The 25,980-nt window shown below is 48.3% G+C and overlaps 1 pseudogene; it reads right to left on the bottom strand.

The window, feature by feature from the left end:
• Positions 1-9,101: 9,101 nt before the first annotated feature.
• LOC133345151 (insulin-like growth factor-binding protein 3) lies at positions 9,102-14,513 on the bottom strand (annotated as a pseudogene).
• Positions 14,514-25,980: the final 11,467 nt, after the last annotated feature.

Raw genomic sequence — 25,980 nt, 5'->3', positions numbered from 1 at the left:
CATCGACAGCCGATTTGACATGGTCCTTTTCGGCGGGACTCAACCGAAACGGATTTTGGCGAATTGGCGCGCTGTCACCCGTGTCAATATGGTGACGCAGCAGGTGAGTACAACCCAAATCGTATTTATTCCGACTGAAAACGTCGGAAAATTCCTTCAGTAGCGATCTAAGCTGTTGGCGCTCTGAATTGGACAGGTCCGTCGATCCCGCACAAAGCGCGTCGAGCCACCCTTCATCGCTGTCCGAATGCGGGTGCGTCCGGGAAGCAGTGCCAACGTGGTTCGCGACAGGTTCCTCGCAGGGCACCGGCGTCGCGTGAGCGAGCACCGTCCCTTGAGGAACCACTACTGTCTGCGACCCCACATTGAGGACCGCGATGAAAGGGTCCCCGTCCCCTCTTACGACGGTCTGGGCCGGAATTAAATGAGGTCCATTAACCCCGGCCCTAGACGGTCCCAGCATAACACCCTGATCCCCAACGCCCTTAGCGAAGGGCCTACGAAGTTTCAGAGGCACTAACATTTGAGCTCCCGGCGGCACACGAACTGTTTTAACGACGAACGCCGGTACTGTTGCGAACGCCGTCCGAGCTGCAGCAGGGGAAGGCAGGAACGCCATGCGTCGCCCCGACGGAAGCTCAATGCATCCTTGGTCGATCAAAATATGAATCGGCATTTTGCCTAAGAAGTCCGTCCCCAGCAGGCACGGAACCGCCAGCGAGGAGGAAACAAAAATCGGCTCCGACAATTTGATGTCCCCGATAGAAATTTGCGCTCGAATCTGTCCCATGATGCCGAGAGAGCCCCCGTTAGCGGCATAGAATGGGACGTTAACCGGCAGTAAAGGACGGCTCTGTACAGGTAGAATATTGTAAATTAGCTCCGAAATGATTGTCGCCGATGCCCCCGTATCGACTAGGATGCGTACCTCTACCCCGTCAATGTGTCCGACCACGGCCGACGACCCCGACGACGCGGCCACCACGCGATGGGCTAACACGGACCACTGCTTGGGCTCGATTTGAGTCCCCGCAGTGATCCGTGTTGGCCCGTCGCAGCGCAACATCGGCCCCCCGTTCGTTGTGGTGCGAGAGTGTGTGACAGGTGGGTGCTTTGGCCAAACATGTGTGGTGCCGCGACTCGCCGGATCATGTTGCTGGAGCTTGGGAGGAGGAGGGCCGGCGTCCCGTCGGGGCGTCGTCCCGCGCTGTCGAGGAGAGCGGCACCCCGAGGCGACGTGGCCCCGGACGCCGCAGTTGAAACAACGCGGGAGCGCCGGCGGAGATGATGGACGGTCGAAGCGGCTCGACCCGTCCCGGCCCGACCGTGCTCCTGTCGCCTGTTGCCGTCGATGGTCGACGGCGTAGAGCTCTTCCGTCGGAAGGGTGGCTGCAGCCACCACACGCCCGGCCGATGCCCTGCTGGCTTTCCGCCGCAGTGACAGAAGGTTGGCGTGGAGGAGCCGCGCAGCCTGGAGAGAAGTCATCTCCGCGTCCTCCTGTGCGACGACAGCGATGTCGAGGTCGTCTGCCAGGAGGAGGATCTTTTCCGTGACCATCGCGTCCACGCCGTCGTCGTCCATACAAGGAAAGGCCGTCTTCGCCATCGCCAGGAGACTCGTCCGGTATGCCAGGGGCGACTCCTTTTCACCCCGCTTGCGATCGTAAAACTGCTGTCGGAATTCAGCTGAAGGTCCATAGACCCCGGCCAGCAGCTGTAGCGCCATCGGTAGCGTAGAACGCTTCTCCCTCGGCGCCGATGTGAGGGCGGCGAGCGCGTCGCCGTCGAGGAGCGCCGGCAGCGCGCAGAGAGCCTCAGCATCCGACCAGTTTGCCATTTCCTGGTGGGCGAGGAAGCGTCGCCGAAAGCCGCCCCAGTCTCCCTCCGCGCCGACAAACTCTTTAAGCGGCGGCAGTCTCTGGTGTAGCGCAGCGGTTGTTGTAGAACCCCGCAGGCTGTTGTCACCACGACTCGGCTGTGCTTCGGCGCGAACAGGCCGATGGCATCGCCTGTCGCAGCCGCGATGACGCACCCTCCGCCGGTGATGACGCGGCAGCCCCAGCGAGGCCGATGTCGGAGCCGATGTTCAAGCTGGCCACGCCCTGAGCAGCCGCCGCGTCGATGGCGGGAAATTCAAAGTTTGAATCTTCGGAAATGGCGGGAAGGCGCTCCGGTCGTCGGCTCCCCTCGCCCCGTGGTGGACCACCAGCCCCCAATCGCGTGATGTTCTCCAGTGTGGCGGCAGCGGCGTACAGCAGCTCCGCCAGCCTTTCGTGAGCCAGCCGTAGCGCGTCTGGCTGCGGCCCCACTTCATGCCGATGCCCCGGTAAGAAGGCGTCAGGCCCCGGCTGCACCATGTCTTGTTGAGCCGTCTCGGGCTCGACGATCTCAGCAGTGTCCTCCTCCTGCGGTACTCTGGCTCGAGCTGTATGGCGCGTTTCCATGTTCGTAGTACTTCTGACACCAGATGAAGTACCGGAGAGGACGCTTGACACCGAGGTTGAGGCACACGTGTATTTATTTTACAAGTCGTCACGACAGGACAGCACTAGAGGGGGTATCGGCCCCCTCACCCGTATAACTGGGGATACACCGCTAGCTATCCCTGACCTACCCCCGAGTCCTCCACTAACGGGCTAGGGGAGGCTGTCTGGCCCGACACTGGTGAGTCGGGCTACGGTACCCGGAGTCCCAGAGTGCTGACTCTGGTTCACGGGACCACGCCGCTGGCTCGGTCCTGCGCGGCCCTGACAAGGGCGGCGTCTCAGGGGAGTCCAGGGCTCTAGCTACCCGGGTCTTCAATCTTCCCTCCTTTGTTCTAATACTGAGCCCCGAGCTCTCTCTGTCATCCCCTTTTATACCCCCTCCAGGATCACAACCCCGGGCAGCCCTACCCCCAGGCTGCCCGATGCGGACGTCGTTGCGGGCACCCCCACCCGTTTACTCCCGGAGCTCCGCCCACTGTGTTTGTTCGCCGTTTGATCCTATGTACAAACAGCCCCTCCATAACAGCCCTACACTAGTAACGAATTGGCATGTTCTGTTTACATGACAGATCCCCTTACTAATTGGCTGTCTGGTGGTGGCGGGTTTAATGACACATTTATATATTTACACTAACCAAATAAACTTGTATTTTGGATGATATTGGTCCCGAAAGGCTACGTGTTAAACTATGCTTACTACTATATGGGATCCTTTCTTGCCAATATTAAAATATAACAATATCCACAGCCTTTTGGCGTTCTCTGGTCTAACATTTTGAGACTAGGCTCAAAAGAAAGCTGTCTGGTGTTGACCAATCAGTTTCAAAGACAATACATATATCATTAGAGCTTTTTGGTTTGCATGTTCACCACAAGTACGTGTGGTTAATGCAGACAGGATTTCTTGAATAAGGATTCTGTTTGGTGTTTTAACATCTTGACACCTTTTCTTTGGTTCTTTCGGTGAAGTCACGTAGATAGAATAATAATAATAATAATAAATGAAGTAATTATAAATAAAAAATAATAAAATGAAAATAATAATAATAAACACTAATGTAGACTGTAGCCTGGTTCTTAATCGGAGTGAGTGTACTGCAATCTATAATGCAGACTGTAGCCTGGTTCTTAACCTGAGGGAGCTCACTGGCAATCTATAATGTTCTGGTTCTTTCAGTAATAAAAAAAAAAAACCCACGACGTTTCGATCGCAACATCATCAGGAAAAGGGGGGTTAGCCTCTAAAGGCAAACTGTTTATGAAGGTGGGTGAGCCAATGGTGGCACAAATGTTCGTACCCCTGCGGTTTTGCAAGCCGCTTGATCGGGAGGCCACCGCAGGGGGGATTGTATTGGGACCATCTAACAAAGCGGCCCGGGGAATGGCGCTTGTGGGAGCCCAGACACTAGTTTCGAGGGACCGGCATCCCTTTATTTAAGTATTGAATGTGGGGCCCGACGCGTCAGTCATTCAGGAGGGCACAGTGCTCGCTCACGCGTCGGCCGCGACGGTCCAAGGTGATATGATAGGGGGCATTGAAGTTTCGCAGAACGCAGGCCATGTGCATACAGATGATGACAGGTGGGCGGATGCACTCTGCTCCGAGAATCGGAACCTGTCTGGCGCTCAGAGGTCCACGTTGCGTGTACCATTACTTGAATTCGGGGATATTTTCAGCCAGGGTAAATTTGATCTTTGTCGCATGACACTCCTGAGCCACCATATTGATACAGGTGACTCTTTCCCCATCCGGCAAAACGCTTATCGTTTAAGCCCGGCTGAAAAAGAACAGGTACGCCAAGCGGTCAACGAAATGTTGGCCGCTGATGTTATCTCCCCGTTCACGAGCCCATGGGGTGCTCCGATCGTGCTGGTGAAAAAGCACGACAGGAGTCTGTGCTTCTGCGTAGACTTCCAGAAACTTAACAAAGTGTCTGTAAGCGGATGCATATCCAATGCCCCGTATGGACAATTCACTGGAAGCGTTGGCGGGGGCACAGTTTTTCTCAACGCTCGACCTACTTTCGGGGTTCTGGCAATTACCCCTCGGTGATTGCTCAAAGCCTAAGACTGCTTTCTGAATGCCGCAAGGCTTATTCGAATTTAATAGACTCCCGATGGGCCTCCACTTGGCCCCGGCAACTTTTCAGAGGTTAATGGAGCTAGTCCTGGCAGGAATCCAGTGGGACTCCTGCCTGATATATTTGGACAACGTTATTGTATTCAGCCACATGTTCGATGAGCACCTGACTCGACTGCATGCTGTTTTCCTGAAGATGCGACAGGCTAATCTTAAGTTTAAACCTCAGAAGTGCCATATATTGCAGATGTCCATATGATACCTTGGGCACATTGTTAGCAAATCGGGTATCGCGACTGATCCCGATAAAACTGTGTGTGTGCGCACATGGCCTACCCCCAAGTCGGTGGGTGAGGTACACAGTTTTATTGGTTTTGCTTCCTATTACCATCGCTTTGTGCCCCGTTGCCAAACCCCTCCATGCCCTGACGGCAAAGGGACAAAAATTTCGGTGGGGAGCGGAGGAGGAGGCCGCTTTCTTTGCCCTCCGCGACAGCTTGGTGGGCGCCCCTCCTCTCTGATACCTGGACTTTTCATCGCCGTTCATTTTGGACACTGATGCTAGCAACATGGGTATCAGTGCTGTACTGTCTCAGTTGGTGGATGGAGTAGAGAGAGTGGTGGCATACGGCAGTAGAGTGCTCTCACCTGGCCGAGCAATGTTATTGTGTAACGCGCTGGGAACTACTCGTCATAGTTTTCTTTGTACAGCAGTATCGGCCCTATTTGTATGGCAGGCGGTTTGAGGTGCGCTCCAATCACGCCACCCTCCAGTGCACCTTGCGTGTTGAGCAACCATTGGTCCAGCTCTCACGCTGGTTAGAAATCCTGCAGGATTACTCGTTCCGGGTGTCTTATCGTAAGGGGACGCAGCACGCTAATGCTGACGCGCTGTCGCGGCCTCTCCCGGACAGCACTGGACGTGTCTTTCGGGCTCGGCCTGCTGCAAATCCCCGGACATGAGTGTGTTTCCCCCATCGTCGCTTTGGCATCGACACCTTCCACGAAGGAGCCCAGCGCTCCCATGGCACGTGACGCTGCCTTGGGGCTGACCCACTCTGAATGGGGGTGCCTCCAGGCAGAGAATGCTTGCCTATTGAAAATGCGGCGTCATGTAGGGGAATTGGTTGACGGATCAGGCCGACGCAGGGTAGCTTCCGTCATTCAAATGGGGGGCCTGTTTATGTATTGGGATGGCGGGTTGCAATGCTATAGTATTATTGTGCCCACGCGTCTCAGGGGCAGGCTGATTGTGGCCATCCATGAGCGGCTAATGCATTTGGGGGTTCATATGACCCTGGCCACCCTTAGGCTTGATTAGTTTTTGCCCAGCATGGCAGCGGACGTTAAAAACGTCTTGAAGGGTTGTGTGCAGTGTGCTCGTCGCAAGCCACCGCCTGTGAAGTGCTGCCCGCCCTTACAGTCCATTAAAGTGTCCCGCATCAATGAGCTTGTGGCTCTAGACATATTGGGACCCTTCCCTGCTACGGCCCGGGGATATAAATACTTATCTTGTGGGCGTTGAATACTTTTCCCACTGGCCTGTGGCTTAGCTGCTTCCAAATCAATTGGCTGCCGGTATCACTGAAGCATTTTTGCACGGGTATGTGCTAGATTAAGGGCCCCCGGCGCGCCTCCTCACTCATCAGGGGAAACATTTTTCGGCAAAACTACTGAAGGAGGTATGCGACCTTTTGGGGACAGAAAAAGTTTGCACATCACTCTATCATCCCCAAACGGATGGGATGGTAGAGCGGCTCAATAGGACTCTGACCTCGATGTTGAGTCAGCAGGTCGATGAGTCACAGAAAGATTGGGATTTGCGCATCCCTGGGGTGCTTGCGGCCTACAGAATGGCTCCGCATGATTCCACTGGCTACTCGCCATTTTTTTTTATGTATGGGCGGGAACCAAACCCCCCCCCCCCCCCATTGATGTCCAGCTTAAAACGGATCCTGGGAAGCCAAAGGTTACCATCTCTGAACCTATGCGGTTTACCCTCCAACGGGTTTCGGAGGTGTGCGAGGCCTCTAGAGAAAATTCCGCCGCCCGGCAATTGGCCAACGAGTGGTTGAGAGGTTGTCGCGAATCGGGCAAACAGTGGGCTCCGGGAGACAGGGCTTGGCTGCACTGTCCGCAAGTGCCTGTCGGCACATCCCTCAAGCTGTATAGGCCCTGGCAGGGTCCGGTCGAAGGGGTACGGGCCGACCGGCCTCAGTGTGTTAAGATCCGTTTCGGCCACCGGAATTGGTTCGTACATCCGTCGCGACTTAAGCTGTTTGTTCATACCCGTCACATCCCCTCATCTGTAATTTCCGAGGGCCGAGCGTCGGTCCCTCAGGGTAGCTCTGTGGTCCCACCCACAGGATCGGAGCTTGTGAAGCCCTCGACGCCGACGGCTGCTGCTCCTCCGGACGCCCCGCTGAGTGCGGAGCAGCTGGCAACCGACCACCCCCCGTCGATGCAGCCGCCCTTGACGGAGCGGACCCACCCCCTCGCCAGCATTGAGATTCCCTCCGGACCTTCCAGGGAGCTTAGACCCACCTCGCCTGAAGGTCCAGCCACATGGACTCGTTCGAAAACCGCACGCTTCTAATTACTCTTTCACACGTTGCGAGTTGTTTCTCTGGTTGTTTATTGTTCTGTGCGTGTGTGATTTTACAGAGGTGCACCGAATGTAGTGGGGGTTTTGCGAGTTAACCGGTTCATGCATGCTTGTTGTGTCGTTAATTCACCATTCACATTTTTTCTTCTCTTCTCTCCTTACGTTGAGTTGTCCCCGAGTGTTCGAGTGTTAGCGAGATTAGGACGGCGGTCACCACCTTATATATAGTGTGTGTGTTACAGTTGTATTGCAGTTGTGCTAAATACATAGTGTTGCCTCCATACGAGTGTCTGCGCTTCTGTCGAACCATTGCATTTGTTTAAAACATCCCCGTATCCTCAAGGGGGAACTAACGGGGGGTGAGTTCCCCCTGCTGAAATCTCACCACCCACCAATCTAATGTTTCATAGTCAATCCCAAACAGTGTTGGTACCATATTTAACGGCAGTGGTGACAAGCGATGGGGGGTGAGTGCCCTTTGGAGAGAAGAGCAATGGGGGAGGAAGTAACGGGGGAAGAAGAGAGGAAGCTAAAGCGGACTACTTGGAAGTTATAACGAACAAGTAAGGGTGCGTGGATAAACAAACTATTTTTTTTATTTTACCAAGTAAGGCCCACTGAGCCATATAGCTCTTTTTCAGAAGCTACTTGGCCACAGATAATAGCTCAACGAAGTAGCGTATCATGTGCAAATGTTTAGCAGCCAAATACTCCAAACGCACGTTTCTAAATGTGGAGGGAAAAAACCGGAGGACCCCGACAGATGGGTGGCCGATATGATAAGGTGGGGCATACTCTTTGGAGTCTACTTTATGGAAGGGGGAATCAGTGTAAAAAACGCGTGACAAAAACCCAACGAAAAGAGTATGAATATTTTGTGTTGAGAAAATGGCACAGATTGATGAGTGAGCTGTTCTTCTTGCACGCTGCCACACCTGGAAGAGCGGCTCAGCTGGTAAGTAAATAATGTAGCTGTTTAAACCCAGTAACTTTTAAACACATTCCACGTGTCATATTGTTTATATTACTGAAGAAATTGGAGCCATTTACTAACACCCACCCACCTTTATACATTCCGGACCAAGTAGAAACATTCAAGTTATGTAAAATATTTATGACCGCTTTAAAGGGTTACCGCGTATATTGAAAATAGCCTGCTTATATGTGCAGACATGTATAATACAATGCATACCAGTCCTGCGTGATTTATTTTTCAATGGAATATCTTCACAGACTGGTACACTTGCTGTTGTGCCTGTAACACACGAGGAAGTAATTGAAGTTTGCCAGTGAGGTTTAGACTTCATTCAGCATTTTTATATTGTGATGCCAAACTATAGTTGACATCTTCTTGGTTCTATCGGTAAAGTCACGTAGAAGGGAAATAATAATAGAATAACATTCATTCAGTTCATTCCACTGCTGAAGGCCTCCCCACGCCACTGTAAATGGATTGAAGTGTGACTGCCCTGTAGAGACTGGTATCTGCCATGTGTAGAATTTACACCACTAGTCCAGGGTGATAAACTCAAAAGCCTGGGTTAAATTCCTGGCCACGGTCAACATAAGTGGCTAGTGATATCTAAACCGGTTCTAGGTGACCCCTTCCTCCCCCCCACCCTTCACCAATCTACAATGAGCAGTATGGTGAAGCTGGCAAAGACGCTATAAGTAACTAAGGAAACTTCAGGCTTGCCAATGCATCTTCCACAACTCTTGATTGAGCATGGTGATGTCAATTGTATCGAGTTACTATGAAGTGGGTTTTAAAGGAGTTCAGTACAGAGAATGACCATGATCTAATGGTATCTGTTAAGTTTAATCTGTTGGATAGTATGCAGTAAAACTGTGAACTCGTTTTTTTCCACAAACATGAACACTGATTATAGAAATGTAAAGTTTGCTTAAAGGTCACAAATAAAAAAAAACATCATTTCTAAATATTTTTTTATTCAGACTGAATTTTTAAATACACAATACAAGAACTTATTAGAAAAATGATACACCATGATTTAAATTAGAAAAAAACATAAATAACTGAAGTATTACTTCAAGTTTACAAACATAGGCAAATATATCTTAACATAAAAGAACTTAAATAGAAAAGGATAGCACCCCCCGTTTGGTTTAAGAGCTGTCAAATTTGGCCCAAGATATGAAGAGAAGTCACAGTTGTTAAATGGAAAAAACTGAACAGGAGCAGTAATTGTTGATACAGGTTGAAGGCATACATTTAACTTAATGCTGATGTTTAGATGGATTATATGTCTACAGATGGATTACACACCAGGTGTTCTATGTACACAGTGGCTAGGGCTGCCAAAAAACATAAACAAAATCACCAGCTGGTGGGGACTTTTAGACAAGCATCTTTCAAAGGTGGAAAAAGTATGTGTTAATTTAGATATCCCAACACTGATCCTTCCAGTGTCCTAACCTATGAAGCATATGTGTTTTAATTGCAAACATCTGGCTGTTAAATTACAGGATTTAGTTCAATCCACAAAACAAGCCACAGAGGAACCATTAAAGCAATCTCAATCCTTCAAAGAAATAACATGGCATAAAATATAAACATTTACAACTGTTACTTATAATTGGCAGCCCTGGCTGAAAACCATGATTTCAAGTTTATTTCTGTAAGGTAAAAACAATAAAGATGAAAACGCCTCTTCCCCAGGACTTCTTGCAGGCTCTGTCTCCAGCTCTCTGGAGCAGTCACGTGCACAGTGCAGAGTCACAAACACACCACAACGTCTTCCAGTATGGAATGGATATTTCCTCATCTCAGATGAAGCCAGTAACAAAACATAAAAAAACCTACAACTACCTCAACACGTTAACTAACCATTAAAGCCGAACTGCCCTCACTATTCACCTTGTCGGCTTAAGTCCATTCGTTCCCATCCTATGCCTTAACAGCTCTGCTCCATCTCGGTGCCTAATCACTCTCCTGAGTATGACAATGCACGTCTCCCTTCTGCGATTCCGAGCCTGGCAGCTGCTGGCCATACTTGTCAACACACCAGCAGAGGCCGCGTTGCCTGCCCCGCGATGGCTTGCACTGCAACACAAAAAGGCAAGTGTAGTTGTTTTAGGTGTGCATTTAAATATTGTTTCCTAACCAATGCGATGAGATGTATTTGGCACTGCGTCAATATTTAGTGATGTACAACCTAATTCCAACCTTTTAAAAAGGTTGTATCGGACAAATTTTGGTTTAAAAAAATTTGACGTTAGTGTGTAGCGTTTTTGCAAAAATGAAAATAATTCATAAAATAGGAATATGCATGCTTTTTCAAATATACAATTGTGATATCCTGTGTTAAGCTTTTTTTTTTACAAAAATTGACAGTTACTGAGAACTGGGTTTCAGGTTTTCCCATAGGGGAAAGATTGAGCAATGCAATCCTGTGCAGGTGCTTGATGGACTATTACAATGCAGGATATAAGAGATATATGAAAGTGAAATGATCCTCTATAAATCAGATGTTTACCTGCTTCTTCTTGTAGTAGCCCTTCTTGTCGCAGTTTGGAATGTAAATGCCTTTCGGACTCAGTTGTGACATGCTTTTCAGATTCTCCAAAATGTTCTCCATGTTTTTGCGGCACGGTCCCTGGTGAAAGTCAAATGTGTACAAGGTAGTGTTAGCGGATGAATCCTGTACAAAACAACATTTTAAGAGGACGTTATCATTAAAAAAATAGCTTAATTATGCAATTCACATTAACTTATTCATGACAAAGTGTATTCCGTCATGTCTTGATATGCTACACGGATATTACATAAGCAGAGCAATACCATCCATCAGAAGTTTCAGAGTTTGCCTTTGCTGTGACTGTAATTATGCGGTGGTTAATGGATAGAGCACTTATCTGAGGAATACAAAAAATATATCCTATACTTGTTTCAGATAACCTACAATGGCAAAAAGGGGTAACAGTGGGGGTGAAAGGCACAGAGCCGACAAGCCATGGAGGCACTTACATAATCATTCTCGTGGTGTTTGCTGAGCATTTGGTGGATACGCGTGTCCCCCTTCTCCTTCTGGTCCAAGGTCTTCATGCCGGTGCGAAGCTTCTTGAGTTCCGCCTCCAGGAGCCGGTTGTGTGGCCTGGGCAGATGCGTGGTGATGTGTGCAGTCTCAACCGGCAGCATAGTCACAGACTCTGCCTCTTCGCTCGAGTTCACAGTGCCTGCAAAACAAGTCATTCCTCGTCAGCATTAACAAAGTCAAACATTCCCCATTTAACCTTTATAGGCTGTTAGGATAAGTGTTGTCAGCAAACAACTATCTGGAAGGGGTAGTGTGGCCAGCACCATGCTTGCCCGCCTTTGTCTCTCTGTATTTATGTTTACACGCCAGGTATTCATTTAAGGCTGAGTCGCCCTTGGGGAGACCCAGGACACGTTTGATATCACTCCACTGATATATTAGCTGCCCTCAGAAATCAAGCTTCAGGTTGCCAGATTTTTAGCACAGCCTACGATCATATACACTTGCTTTTATGCAGCAGGGCTTGAATCGTGAACTATGTTCACTGCACCAATTTCACCGCCACGCGCTATAGATTTCTTGTTAAATGGGTTCATCTCCGAGCAAGCTTTTGCAACAGGAATTAAGTATTCACGATGTTTTATTGCATTCATTATTTCGTGAGTTCATTTTTGCTGCAGTTCACCAAGAGGGCCAGCAATTATAGCAAAGTGGATGCAGATGGCGCACTGCACACAGTGCGGCGTTTTAGTATTGCCTCACATTCGCATGTCCTCAGAATGTAACTTGCAGGGCGTGCGTTTCAAAGCCACGTTCCGTTCAGTTATTTCACCATAAAGATACACGAAGCAATGCACAACACTGTAGTATATATATATCTGTATTTTAAATGAGTGCATTCTGTACGTTTTCCAGAGAGAGATGATGGACAATGCCACCTTTGTACAGAGTATATACAGTACACTGAGACGTTTCAGATGAAAATGTATATCTTTGGAGTTGCAACGCTTCAAACATGGAGAGAAAAAACGGTCACAATTTTTAAACCTACAACTAAACTTCACCATGTTAACATGAACCCCAAAGTTGACTTTGCACATTCACATTCAAATGACGTGGGGGGGGGGGGGGTAAATAAATGATCTCCTCTGTGTTTTTTGGAACGCTTCTTTTAGCGAGAAAAAAAATTATTCTGATTCCGATCTGAATAAAGCGCAGTTATGGGCGCGACACGTGAACGGCATTCCTGAAGCTGGGCTATGCAAATAGAAACTGCGACGCACTTTTGAGGCTTCAAAAGCCAAACGTTTCAACGTGAAACTTGTTAAGGTTTTATCGTAATGTAACGGACAATTATTTATGTTTGATTGAATAGATATCGCTGACAGCACTTGGCTGTCAGCACTTGGCTGTCAGCTGAGCTAATTCCGCATTTCCAGATATCCGCATGATGTGAATTGTGGATGATTGTATACACAGTACGGGCGCAGTACGGTATTTGTGCATGAACTGAGATAATACGTTACATTTGCACACATTTGTATGCACTCGAAGACGTGCACACATGCTTACGTACATTTTTTATGCATACGTTACACAGGAACCTCGCCAATAACCTGCACACAGGGAGGTGCACTGAACACACATACACCTAATGGTACTATTATATACACTAACATTCACCAGCACACATCCACACACACCGATTCAACATTCGCGTATACGAATATGCACACCTCCAAGCCAGGCATTCTGAATCTGAATACGCGGACCTTGCACACGTCTGTTGGGAGACAAGAGCTCTTAAGACCCAGCACGGCACACGGGAGTCGGGTGTGGTCATTAAGCACGCCTGTCCGGCCGCCTTTTTCTCCCCAGTGTTGATTGGTAGAGTGAACTTAGGGGCTTTGACCACCACTCACCAATTGGTATATATTCATGGTTGGTATTGGAACCCAGGTCGCATGATCTATGGCGCAGTGCGTGAAACCACCATTTCACCATCACGAACCACACGTCTCATCCACAAAAGCACTCAACACATTCACATTTAACACTCATACTTTAGAACGGAAATAACTGAATATGTAGTTGGCTAACGTTGCGAGAAATGGCCCATCTTCCAAGCAGAGAGCGGCCGAGATGTTGCACCGACTTGTAATTACAGACTACACACTATACACTGCGTGACTATTGATGGACGTGTTGAGAGTGCGTGCGTTTCATTATGAGTTGCATAGTACCCTGCCACCACTGCAAACGATCATACCTCTCTCACGGGGCAACAGAGAATCAATCTCCTCTAATCCGCATCACTCACTCACCCTGCCCGCTCTCGTTGGGATTAGCACCCGCCGCTTGCCGTTGCTCCCCCTTGCCGCTGCTGGTGCAGTCTGTAGACCGTGAGGTTCGTGCAGACGCCGCGACCGTCGAGCAGCGCCTGTAGGGGCCGCCGTTCCCCGGGGGCCGGACTGCACTTGAGTCCCTCGCCGCAGCGCTCCGTGTAGACGCCGCACGCGTTGCCGGCGAGGAGCGCGCACGTGAGACAGCAGCCGCAGCCGGGCTCCCGCACCGTCTCGGCGCAACCCATCGGCGGGTCGCCGCACACGGCCAGCGCTGCTGCGTCGCACGGCTCGCATCGCACGGCCGCCTCGTCAGCCGACAACGACGAGACGCTGGCACCGGGCAGAGCTACCCGCAGCAGTAGCAGTAGAAGAAGCTGCCGCGGTTGGAACGTATGGAGGAGATTGCGGCGCATTGTGGTGTTTGATGGGAGTGTGCGGCGCTGGGCACACGGCTGTATGTGTCTGCTTGTGTCTGTGCTCAACCGTGTCTGCTGCCTCCTCTCGTCTGCAATGAGCTGGATGCACTATGCGCTGTGGCTCTGTACAATGCTCGCGTCTGTTGCCCGTCTGCAGTCTATAATGAGGCTTAACGCACACCGCGCAAGTCGGTATGATATTATGCACGTACGTGTGGATACACACGTACGGTATGGTGTAAGTGCAATGTGCAAGATAGTCACTGCGTAAAAATCAGTTTCCCTGCGATATTTATACAGAGCCCCTTAAAACGGAGTGTTTTTCACCACCACCACCCTGTACTTCTAAATGTAACTAAAGTGTATCGAACTGACAAACCACGCAGCCCTTTGTAAATTTCCCAACGTATCTTCTAGTAACGTAAGTAAAGGGAAACAAGTTTATCGTGCTATTTCGCGAACGACTCGTTGTTTCATTTACAAATACATACGCGTATGGTATTTTCACCTACTGGATCCTTTTATTATTACTATTAACGAAAGGCGGGTGTGTGGAGGGAGGGTCGAATAGAGAAACAAGACAAGTCGCCGCCTCTGTGACAGTCTCGTTCGAGCAGACCCGTCTTTTATAAGAAACATAAGGCCGGCCCCGGACCGTGGTTTGCCGCTGCCGCGTGTTACATCACTGGCCCGGCCCGGTGCGGCGTCAGTGCGTCACTTTTTGTAAGTTCTTGGAGATATGCCAGCAGCAAACAGCATGGTGAATTATGCCGGCTTGCCTGCACCCCTAAGTTATGGGGGGAGGGGGTGATCACGGCATGTAAGGGTGTGTGCGCAACGCACGTGTAATCATTTCATCATTATTGTAATCGACAGGATGTTCACGTAACAAAAACGGGATGAGATGGAATGGTGCAATCAGCTTCCCGTGTGTAGGTGCTAGCGAGCGAGGTGTCGGTGGATTTATCACGACGCTCAAGCGTAAGATGTTGGCAGATTGGGGAGGTCTTCGTCCAACAGTGGACCTGATGATGTCGATCATGATGATGATGTCAATCATGATCATTTTCAGCAATGTGTCAATCTGTGTTGTTGGATGGGCTCCCTCGAGACCGTATCCGCCAATGTGGGTTGTACTTAATTGGACCACGCTGGTCAGTGGGGGTTGGTGAAGTGGGAGAAAAAGGAGCTACGACTGGTTAAGATATAATTTGCCACGAATGTTATAGCTATAGCCGGGAATTTAGCCACTGCGCTGTTACGTCCGAAATTGAAAATGTCAAATACTTATTAAAACCAGCGGTTCAGATATTACAGCGACAACGCTCCACCAATATCGATCGATTGATGCCGATTAACATCATCCTTTATATGCTGAAATTGTGGGCAGACAACCTCACACAAAGGACACGGTGTGCGGGGGAAGTCTTCATCTCGCAGTGGATTGACTATATTTATGGTTGACGATAAAGGACAGACGCATATTAATCGCGTGCAGACGATTGTACTTAACGGGTTCAATTTGACGCTACAGCCACTCGTAGGCCGCTACATTCACCAGTGAAAAAAAACTAGTCTAATTGAATCATTACATCTCTAGGCGGTGGTGGAAGGACGTGTTTTTTTTACAATGTAATACAAACAATACAACCTGGATTATGAGACTACTCACAGCGGGCTAACAGCAGTTAGGCAACTCGTCAATTGTTATTTTTTACGCAAGAGGGACTAAGCGAAAAGTGGGGTTTGCATGCGTACAGGGGATTTCAAGACATTTCTCCATTCATGTTTAAAAATACATGCATACAGCCACGGATGCCATAATTTAGAATAATAATGGTAATAACAGCGCACAGCCCGTTTCTAATCCGCTGTTGGATGGGAGGCCGGAGTTTGTTTTTACCATACTTCTCCACATTGGTCACAGTAATTTTATGTATTTTCAAAAATAGTCTTAAATACTGACATGCTCATAAAGGTATTTGTAGCTTTTGTATACTCAGTGGGTTGGTTGCTAGGCGGGTTGTTGCTTTGCAGGATCTTCAGATGACCTTCATCCAGCAATGGATTGATCATGGCTGATGGTGAAATGCACAGTGGCTATTGCGAAACATTCTAACATGGGCAAATGAGGACGGGTACATCCGGAAATGTGTTTAAATAGGCGAGCGACGCTCCTGTCTGGACACCATGTATGCAACAAGGTTTGTGTTTCAATGGAGTGCTGCCGCAGTGTCTGTTCTTGTCGGATTTGGTTGAAGATGCTCCAAAGGGAATCTTCAGGCATGGTCGATCCAATGCCGGATCATCAAGCCACCGTCCGTAAACTCCCTCGATCCAGCGATGTTAACATTGTTATCCACCCAGCGCCTGCACACGAGCTGATTCCATCGCTCTATCTCCTCCGCACACGTACTCTCTGTTACTTTCCATTGCTTGAGCAAGTATTTATGAGCATCTGCAATTTGCCGTATGCTAAGGTGTACGCAGTGCAATACATACTTCACTATTGCATTTACAGATTATTGTTTAAGCACTATCAACTGTAATCAACCCTCCGAGCCACGTGTCCTGCCCCCGTCACTTTTTTTAAAGGTTTCATTACAGTATGCCCACAAAGGAATACAACACTTGTACATGTCCCGACCGCGTCTTTTACCGATTCTTCTTTGTTAATCATTCGAGTAAATAAGGGCCTTAGATGTATTACCGTTTCAATATGTAACGTGTTCTTAATGCACACACAGCCTTTGAATGGTGATACAAACGCCAAGCAGTTGAATATGTAGGCTTTTGCGACCAATAATATCTATAAAAAAGGTTTTTTGCGTCGATCACCGAAGTATAAATGTGTCGTTAAAACCGCCACCACCCGACACAGCCAATTAGTAAGGTTTGTCACTTAAACAAAAAGTGCCAATTAGTTACCGCTTCTGCACACCCGGTGTTGGATAGTAAACACACGACAACATTAATAATTCGAGTACGACGTTTCGCTGATGATGACATCACCATCTACCCCCCCCCCCACCGTTATTGGAAACGCTGAGCAGTTTCGGCGTTCTGGCAAAGGTGCGTGAATGTGGGCTCGGTGTCGGCCTGTCGTCACAATTGCTGCCGGTTGGGGGCAGCTTGCAAGTGCTTTGGGAGCTCGTGTGTCCACATCGAGTGCAGCATTCAGCTATGATGCACTTTTCCTTTTCCACAAAGTCTAGGCGCCACCGCTTCCAGTGGCCCAGTTGAGGTTATTGAATTGTGAATTGAGAGTTAACTTTTTGTTTGTTATAAGGCATAATGCTTCGCTGATCAGACATTTTCAATATTGTCGGGTGTGGCTGGCGTAGTTCTTTTTAAACACAAGTGTGTTCACAAATAAACTACGTTTTGCCATGTGTGTATTTTACTCATTTGGAAATTTATACAACCACTCGCATGGTCTAATGATATGTAACTCATTCCAGATTCACGATTTCAGCGTGCTTTTTCAAGGGAATCTACGCAATTTATGTTGACAAACTGATCATTCTCAATGTTACAACAATTTAAGCTTTGCACATGGCAACGTGGTGTTTAAAACAGTCGCTCTCAAGCACTGATGGAAAAAGTACATCTTTGATTGTTGGAAGGCTACCATAAAAGTATGACATTCTGCCAGTGTTTGTCATGATATACGTAAAATACAACCATGAGCGCATTTAATTCTTAACGTGTGAAGTTTAAACTTGATTTCTTGCATGATACTGATCTGTTGTTTTATTATTCACCGTGAGTCATGAGGTAACACAGACCTGGACATTTTTACTCGGTGATTGATGAATGAATTACGAAATTTACCACTGCAAGTGAGACATGCCTACAGTATTCATGGTGATGTACAGGACCGTATTATTTGTCTAGGACCAAATCAGCTGGAATGCGTCCGATCTTGACACGTATCGGAACCTAAGCAATGTTAAACCTGGATCGCGCGTGTATGGGAATATAATAATAGGGGTTTTCCCCTTTTTTCTGGCAACAAAACTCAAAACTGAAACCTTTTTACGAGGAATCATGTGTGCATTAACCACAATACTTGTGGTAAAAATGCAAACAAAAAACACACTCTGATAATATATGCATTGTCCTTGAAACTGATTGGTCCACACCATGGACGGTTTTCTTTTGAGTCTCGTCTCAATTGGGGCTAGACCAGAGGACGCCAAAAGGCGTACAGCTCAAATACAATGCACTATCAAAGTAATGAGGGGTCGGGGAAAGCATCTACATCATTAGACCTCCTTTGCCAGTACCAAAATATAATAATAGGGTTTTCCCCTTTTTTCCGAAGTGTCTTTGAATGACCCGCCACTAGCCCGGGTGGTCGTACATAGAGACAACACGTTGGACCTCACGCATGCCGAATGGGGTCAGCTACAAATGGAGGATGTCTCCTTGTTGAACTTGCGGCGCCGCACAGAAACTGACCACAAAAACCCTGAGCCGAAGGGAGTCTCGCGGTTCGTCCTTCGGGAAGGCCTGCTGATGAGGTGGCAGGAGGTTTCGCAACGTTTATGCATTGTGGTTCCCACCTCCCTGCTAGGTACAGTAGATTAACGCGGGCAGTGCACGAAAATAAGTTGATGCACCTCGGGCATCGGAAAACTTTATTAACCTTGCAACGAGACTTTTATTGTCCGGCAATGTCAAACGATGTCTTCCATCTGATCAAAGGTTGCACTGATTGTGCGTGCCGCAAGCCACCATCGAAAACTTATCAACCCTCGTTACAGTCCATCACGGTGTCTCGAATTAACGAATTGGTTGCGTTTGACATTCTGGGGCCCTTTCCGGCTACGCAAAAGGGGAATAAATGTATCCTGGTCGGGGTAGAGTATTTTTCCCGGTGGCCAATGTCTTGGCCATTGCCTGACCAAACGGCTGCATCCATAGCCGATGCATTTTTTGCACGGCTAAGTGATGGATAAGGGGGCCCCCGAGCAGCTTTTCACGGATCAGATTCGGAATTTTTCGTTCAAGCTGCTGCACGCAGTGTGCGACGTGCTGGGTACAAAAAAGATTAGAACATCGCCATACCATCCCCAAACAGATGGTATGGTGGAAGGCCTGCACAGAACCTTTACATCGATGCTCTGTCAGGCAGTTAATGAGGCGCAGACAGATTGGGATTTGCACGTTCCGGGAGTCTTGGCAGCGTACAGGATGGCCCCACACGCCTCTACGGGATTCTCCCCGTTTTTCCTCATGTATGGGCGAGAAAACGAACCCCCCATTGAGGCACAATTGGGTATGGCCTCAAGGGAAAAGAGAGCTGCCATGCCCGTTCCCCTGCAGGGCACGCTGGGTGGTATCTCTGAAGCTCACGAAGCAGCCAGAGAAAACACTACCAAAGGCGCAAGCTGCTAATGAAAAGAATGCGGGGCAATATGAGCAAGTGCTTCCATGAGCAATTGGGGACACGGCCTGGTTATACTGCACACGGGTGCCGCTGGGTACGTCCCCCAAGTTACATCGACCATGGCAAGGTCCCGTCGAGGTGATGGAAGTCGGCAGGCCACTATGTGAGGATTCAGGCGGGACGCCGCCGTTGGTTTGTTCACCCTTCGCGCCTGAAACCATATGTTCATCCCCCTATAAACAGCTCACCCCCAAGCCATGTGCGGCCGATGTCTGTTGTTTAATGACGAGCTGGGGCAATCAGCCAAGGATATTGTGCCTCAGCAAAAATGCGCTGTGCCGCCCACAGTTTCCATGTCCGGGGAACCTCAAGAAGCCGCCATGTGTGATGGGCCACTGGCTGGAGCCCGGTAAAATGTATCCAAAGAGTCTAAGGATGAGCCTACCCCTTCAAGGCTTTTGTGCAAGCCCCCGTTGCCCGGAGAGGCACAGAAATCCGTCCAGAGTGATGGACCGCCATCAAGGACCCGGTCAAAATATTTACAATTCCACTAAGCGGGTCATTGCGGGTTGTTTTTACTACATGCGGGTATTCCGCCCTAATGAGCATCAGGCGTCGGGTTATTTATGCAGTTCGTCTGCCATAATGTTCGTCAGACGTTGGGTAATTTTTTTGTTTTTATTTTTATTACTGAAAGAACCAAGAATAAGTCTACATTATAGACTGCCAGTATGCTCACTCAGGTTAAGAACCAGGCTACAGTCTACATTATAGACAGCCAGTATGCTCACCGAGGTTAAGAACCAGGCTACAGTCTACATTATAGACTGCCAGTACACTTACCCAGCTTAATAACCATTGCTACAGTCTAGATTACAGACTGCCAGTACACTTACCAAACTTAATATCCAGGCTACAGTCTACATTATAGACTGCCAGTATGCTCACTCAGGTTAAGAACCAGGCTACAGTCTACATTATAGACAGCCAGTATGCTCACCGAGGTTAAGAACCAGGCTACAGTCTACATTATAGACTGCCAGTACACTTACCCAGCTTAATAACCATTGCTACAGTCTAGATTACAGACTGCCAGTACACTTACCAAACTTAATATCCAGGCTACAGTCTACATTATAGACTGCCAGTATGCTCACTCAGGTTAAGAACCAGGCTACAGTCTACATTATAGACAGCCAGTATGCTCACCGAGGTTAAGAACCAGGCTACAGTCTACATTATAGACTGCCAGTACACTTACCCAGCTTAATAACCATTGCTACAGTCTAGATTACAGACTGCCAGTACACTTACCAAACGTAATATCCAGGCTACAGTCTACATTATAGACTGCCAGTATGCTCACTCAGGTTAAGAACCAGGCTACAGTCTATATTATAGACGGACAGTATGCTCACCGAGGTTAAGAACCAGGCAATAGTCTATATTATAGACTGCCAGTACACTCATCCAGCTTAATAACCATTGCTACAGTCTACATTATAGAGTGCCAGTACACTTACCAAACTTAATAACCAGGCTACAGTCTACATTATAGACTGCCAGTGCACTCACTCCGATGAAGAACCAGGCTACAGTCCACATTAGTGTTTTTTCTTATTTTAATTTTATTTTTTATTATTTTTATTCACTTTAATTTTATTATTTTTCTTCTATGTACGTGACTTTGCCCTGATGCTGTACACTTATTATGAGCCGAGACTGCTTCATTTTTAAGAGGGGGGGGGGTGGTGATGTAGAGACAGTGCGGGTGCAGGAACAGTACGTGGTCTAGTGGTCACGAGGAGTAATTACAGGGGTGGAAATTAACAGAGAGCGAGTTGTGAAAAGGGGGTAACCAGCTGGGAAGTTCGGGAACGGTCTAGAGAGTTCGAGAAAGGGGGCGTGGCCAGGGGCAGAGTAAGGGCCACGCTGGGAATAAAAGGAGGCGAGAGGCAAGGTTCCAGGCTGCCGTTGGATCGGGGTCTTCACACCATCGCTGTCTTCGCGTCGTCGCTGTCTTCGCGTCGACGCCACTTGCGTGCGATTCCTGGCCCAAGTTATCTGTGCATCATCCCTGACCAAGGTATCTGCGTGAAGTGCCCTAAATAAGAAATAAAGAAAACTCTCCAGTTTGTGTTGTCCGAGAGTCATTACAAATGGAAGACTTTCATAAATCAAAAGACATATTTGTCCACTAAATATGTATCCCCTCGTAATAATGAAAATTATTGTTTCAAGATAAAAAAACTGTATATTTTCACGGGTGAAAAAGGGATGCTTACCCAGACATAGATGGAGAAGATAAAAACTGGGAACAAAACAAGCAATTGTGGATGTTTGACGTCAATAATACGGTGTTAAACATACATTTACATCCCCATGAAACATCCTACTGCCTGGCCACTAAAGGTCGGTCCTCCCCACCTCCCTCCCAACTCGCACTGACGCCACTAATCTGAAGTCATGTATCAACAACAACGTGCTATGTGGACGGAGCATCTCTCGGTCCGCGAACGTGGGAGCGAGCACACACTCGCGGAGCTTCCTGTCGGTGGTGATTCCTGCCCACGTCACTCTGTGACGCACAACGAGTGGCTCGCGCGCACTCATTGAGAATGGGCACATAACGCACGTGCACTGCTACTCCCCAGGCACAGCCCCCGTATTTAATATTCGGGGGTGGGGGGGGTCCGGGGTCCGGGGGGTCCCACTGCTGAAAACTCGGTATCTCTTCTAATTTATTATATTAATAAATAAAAATGTTGTAAAATATGCAAACTGTTAGTACAATTAAGCGATGGGTGACGGGGTGTTTTTCTCAATGTGCAGGGTGCTCCATATGTCTTGTGACCACCCACCCGCAATTAATTGATCCCTAATATTTGTTTTTATTTTATTTTATATTGCTTACATTATATTGCACATCCATTGGTATACAAATAAATTAAGTTTTAAATACTTAAATTAGGGTCGCAAGACCATATTCTAACAGCTATTTAACCACCCTTCACGACGTACATATAAATAACAAGGTCAGTTTCACGCTGCATTTCATCTTATTCACTAGTTATTTTCCTTTCCAATCGTTAACTTTCATTGTTCAATAACGGATGCAAATGTAAATATGCAATATATGCACTGCAGCATTTGCTCTGTCGTAATTCTAATATCCGCAGTACATTGTCCAGAGGAGTTTATATTGGCCACAATCAAACCACACAACTGTTGTGTGAGCTTTCACATTGCATTTTAATTCCGACAGAATTTTGGATTTGTGATGACCGCATGATATCGTTGCTGTCATCATATTTAGTTACCCTAGATGGCATATGTTACTGCTTTCCAACTATTAACCATCAAACAGATGACTGTGAGTACAGCATGTATTGTTTATATAATCAGGGTTATTCAAAAAGGTGGACCCAATTTCAAAGCAGTATATTTCACGATGGCAACAATTACACAAAAAGTTACAAACGGTTTAATGAGTTATCAAGTTTTACTAACCATTTTATAAATGCTCTATGTGCCCTTCACATGCTGTACGGACAACATCGAGACGATAGTTGAATTCGTCCCAAACGCCTCTCGTCTCACGTTTTCCTCTGAGGTGCGTGGTCGCCCTGTGCTCTTCCCCTTACATAAACAGCCTGTTTCCTCAAATTTTCGGTACCAATGACAAATGCTCTTTGACATTGGCGGATCAATGCCAAAACGCCGTTGAAACGCACGCTGCACCGCAATTACGGATTCGGTCTTGCTGAACTGCAGAACGCAAAACGCCTTGTGTTGCGGGGTCACCATCTTGCAAATCACTGAGGCTCAGGGTTGTTTGTGCGCTGGGAGAGGCATCTAGCGGCAATAATTTGAAACTCTATGCCCCGCCTTTCAAGCGGTAAGAGTTTCATTCATGGGTGGTTCGTGGTTGCAGAGATATAGCGATTTCAAATCGGGTCCATCTCTTTTAAACACCTTGTATAAAGAAGCCAACGACAATTATAATCAGAACCAGTCAAACTGTCTTCATGTACAGGACTTTTTCATAACTTACTCCATGTTTACAGTATTTGATACAAATTAACTGCTCTATGTGCAAATAGTGCTGTTTACACTTATCTTAATTAAATATCTGAGTAAAATATGACGCAGTAGAGAATATGTGAACGTAAAAACCCATAATGCCCTGAAATAAAATCCAGTTTTACAGCTCACTTATATTTTTAAAGCCTGGCGTTCCGTTTTTCTAACTAAATTATAAGAGCCTTTCAGAAGGCATGAATCAAAAAGTTATAGAAAGTGGACCCCCCCCCAGATGTGGGGGTAAAAAAGTTGATCCAACAGGTGTGATGCCGCCGCGAAGCCGCTCGGCGGGCGCCCCATCTACGACCTCGCCACCACCAAGCGACAGGGCCGACCCCGCTTCCCCCTCATCGCCCCCCACATAAACACACCCTCACGCATTTCCCCCCCATAGAGCTCCGAGGGGAGGTCACCTGGCCAACAGGTTTTCACCCGGAAGCCCTCATAGGGATAATCTTCACGGGCCCTCGGGTCGGCTTTCTTTGATGTAGGTTAACCATAAAAAGGGGGCGCAGACAGGTAGAGCCCTCTCTTGCTCCTGAAGTCAGCGCCCGGGACGGCCCCCAGTTCGGCCACTCGAACGTCCGTGAGACACGTCGAGGTGAGCAGCGAGGACGAGACCACCAGAGCGCCGTACGCATCTAACTGTGAGTAAGAGGAAAGAGAGTGTTGGGATTGAGGCTAGAGGAACCAAAACCGCTTAGAACCTATTAGATAAATCGGGTACCGACCCTCAGGCGATAGTGTAGGCCTGCCTTGCCGAGTCCTACTGACCCAACAGTGAATCACAGTCGGCCGATAATAAATCATTAATAACTAACCGCAGCCTCGTGTGGTTTCGACGAGCGGGTGAAAGCACGTGGTGCTGTGTGTGTGCTCGTAACGTGGGTGGTCGGTGTTTCCGCGGGGGCACGCTCCGTTCTGTCGCAGTGGAGACTCGTGCTGTGTGAGGGCTCACACCCACCATAAACACCTGTTCCACGGCCCCTTTAAACGAGCGTTATCACCCGCTCGCGGCGGCCGCGCATGTGCGAGCAACGTCATTTGCTCTCCGACCTCTGACCACCTGTTCAGAGCGTGTGATTTCTGCGCGGGGCTGTGTGAGGGGAGGCGTCGCGTTTGATTGGCGGAGAGGCAACGCAGTGTTTACAGGCATCCGTGAGCCGGCGACGAACCATGCCTCTCTCGCGAACTCGCGGGGGGGCGACCCAGGGATGGGAGCCATTGGGCGACAGCCCTTATCCCGCAAGCGAAGAGCCCAGCGGCAGCAGCAGCTGTTCGCACACCAGCGAGGGATCGGGAAACGGCGGGACCCCTGCAGTCGGCGCCCAGCAGGGAGAGGCCTCGGGGGCCAGCGGCCCCAACACAGGTTTACAAAAACGATCGACCCCCCCAAAATATGTTTTCACTCTCCCCCAAAAAAGAATTGTCATTTGTACGCATATATTCCTATACACAATCGAGTCAGTAGTATCTGCACACATTAGGGGGGTGGGGGGAAAAGAGGACATCAGGGGGGAGGGCGACGGGCGAGGTGCAATGCACCGAGAAGCGCTCTGCAGGAGTTAAAGTAAGGAAGCCACAGGCCGCCGAAATGCTTGTATATTAAAAATGACCAGAGAAAGAAAAAAAACCCTAAAAATAAGTTGCAGCTTCCTTCAGGTAATTGAGTCGGATTAGGAACAGCTGTGGAATGCTTTGCTCGAGCACAATGTTGATTTGATGTACTTTTTTCACCTAATCTGACCCATATTTATTTTCTGATCATTAGGCGCCTGGCTCTAAAAATACCCGAGTCATAGGAGAGCATGCAATAGTTGTCCTTTTGTAAATTTTTTCTATTATTACTTTGCTGCCTTTTAAAATTGGCGTACAATTCAAGTGTGTTGAGTTTGACAAGTGCTCGGAATGTATGAGAAGGTGGAGTTATAACAAATGGCGGTGTGTTGCAACTGTAGGTTAAGAAAGGTCATCTATGAGGTATAAACCTAATGTAGAAAAAAGCCTGTGGCACCACAACAATATAATGTAAAGGCCACTGCACAAGCAGTCAAGCACTGAAAACAAATGTAATTCTTGGGATGAAGACGTTTCCAGAAACAGTTTATGATAAATTGGTGCACATTAGTGTAGTGTAAAACGTTTTACTTGTGGTACACTGCTGGAAGCAGAGTAAAGGGCAGACAGCAAGATGACTGGGATAGGGAAGGGATGCTTGGATGTAAGTCCCCAAAACAGACAAATAGGGCACCGCTCAATCTGAACATCAGGAATAAAGACGGAGCACAGGGCAGGAAGGGGAAGACGAGGAGAAGGAATGACTGGGTCAAGATGTCAGGGATGAGAGGGTGAAGAGAGGAGAGGGAAGATCGGGAAAGAGAAGGGACCAAGCAGAGTGAGCTGCACAGAGCAGAGTCTGTTTTCACGAGGGGCGGGGAGGGGGGAGTGTTTTAGAGTGCAGGTGGCCAAACACAAGTCATGTGATTTACAAGAGGTTTGCTCCTACGGAGGGCTTCTTGGCGCCTCGCGCCACGTCCGTCGTCCCCGCTGATACCCCCCCCCCCCAATTAAT

This window comes from Lethenteron reissneri, chromosome 21 (assembly GCF_015708825.2).
Source record: "Lethenteron reissneri isolate LAM-NWPU_2019-01 chromosome 21, ASM1570882v1, whole genome shotgun sequence".
NCBI classification, from domain to species: Eukaryota; Metazoa; Chordata; class Hyperoartia; order Petromyzontiformes; family Petromyzontidae; genus Lethenteron; species Lethenteron reissneri.
This window is presented reverse-complemented; position numbering and strand designations above follow the sequence as displayed.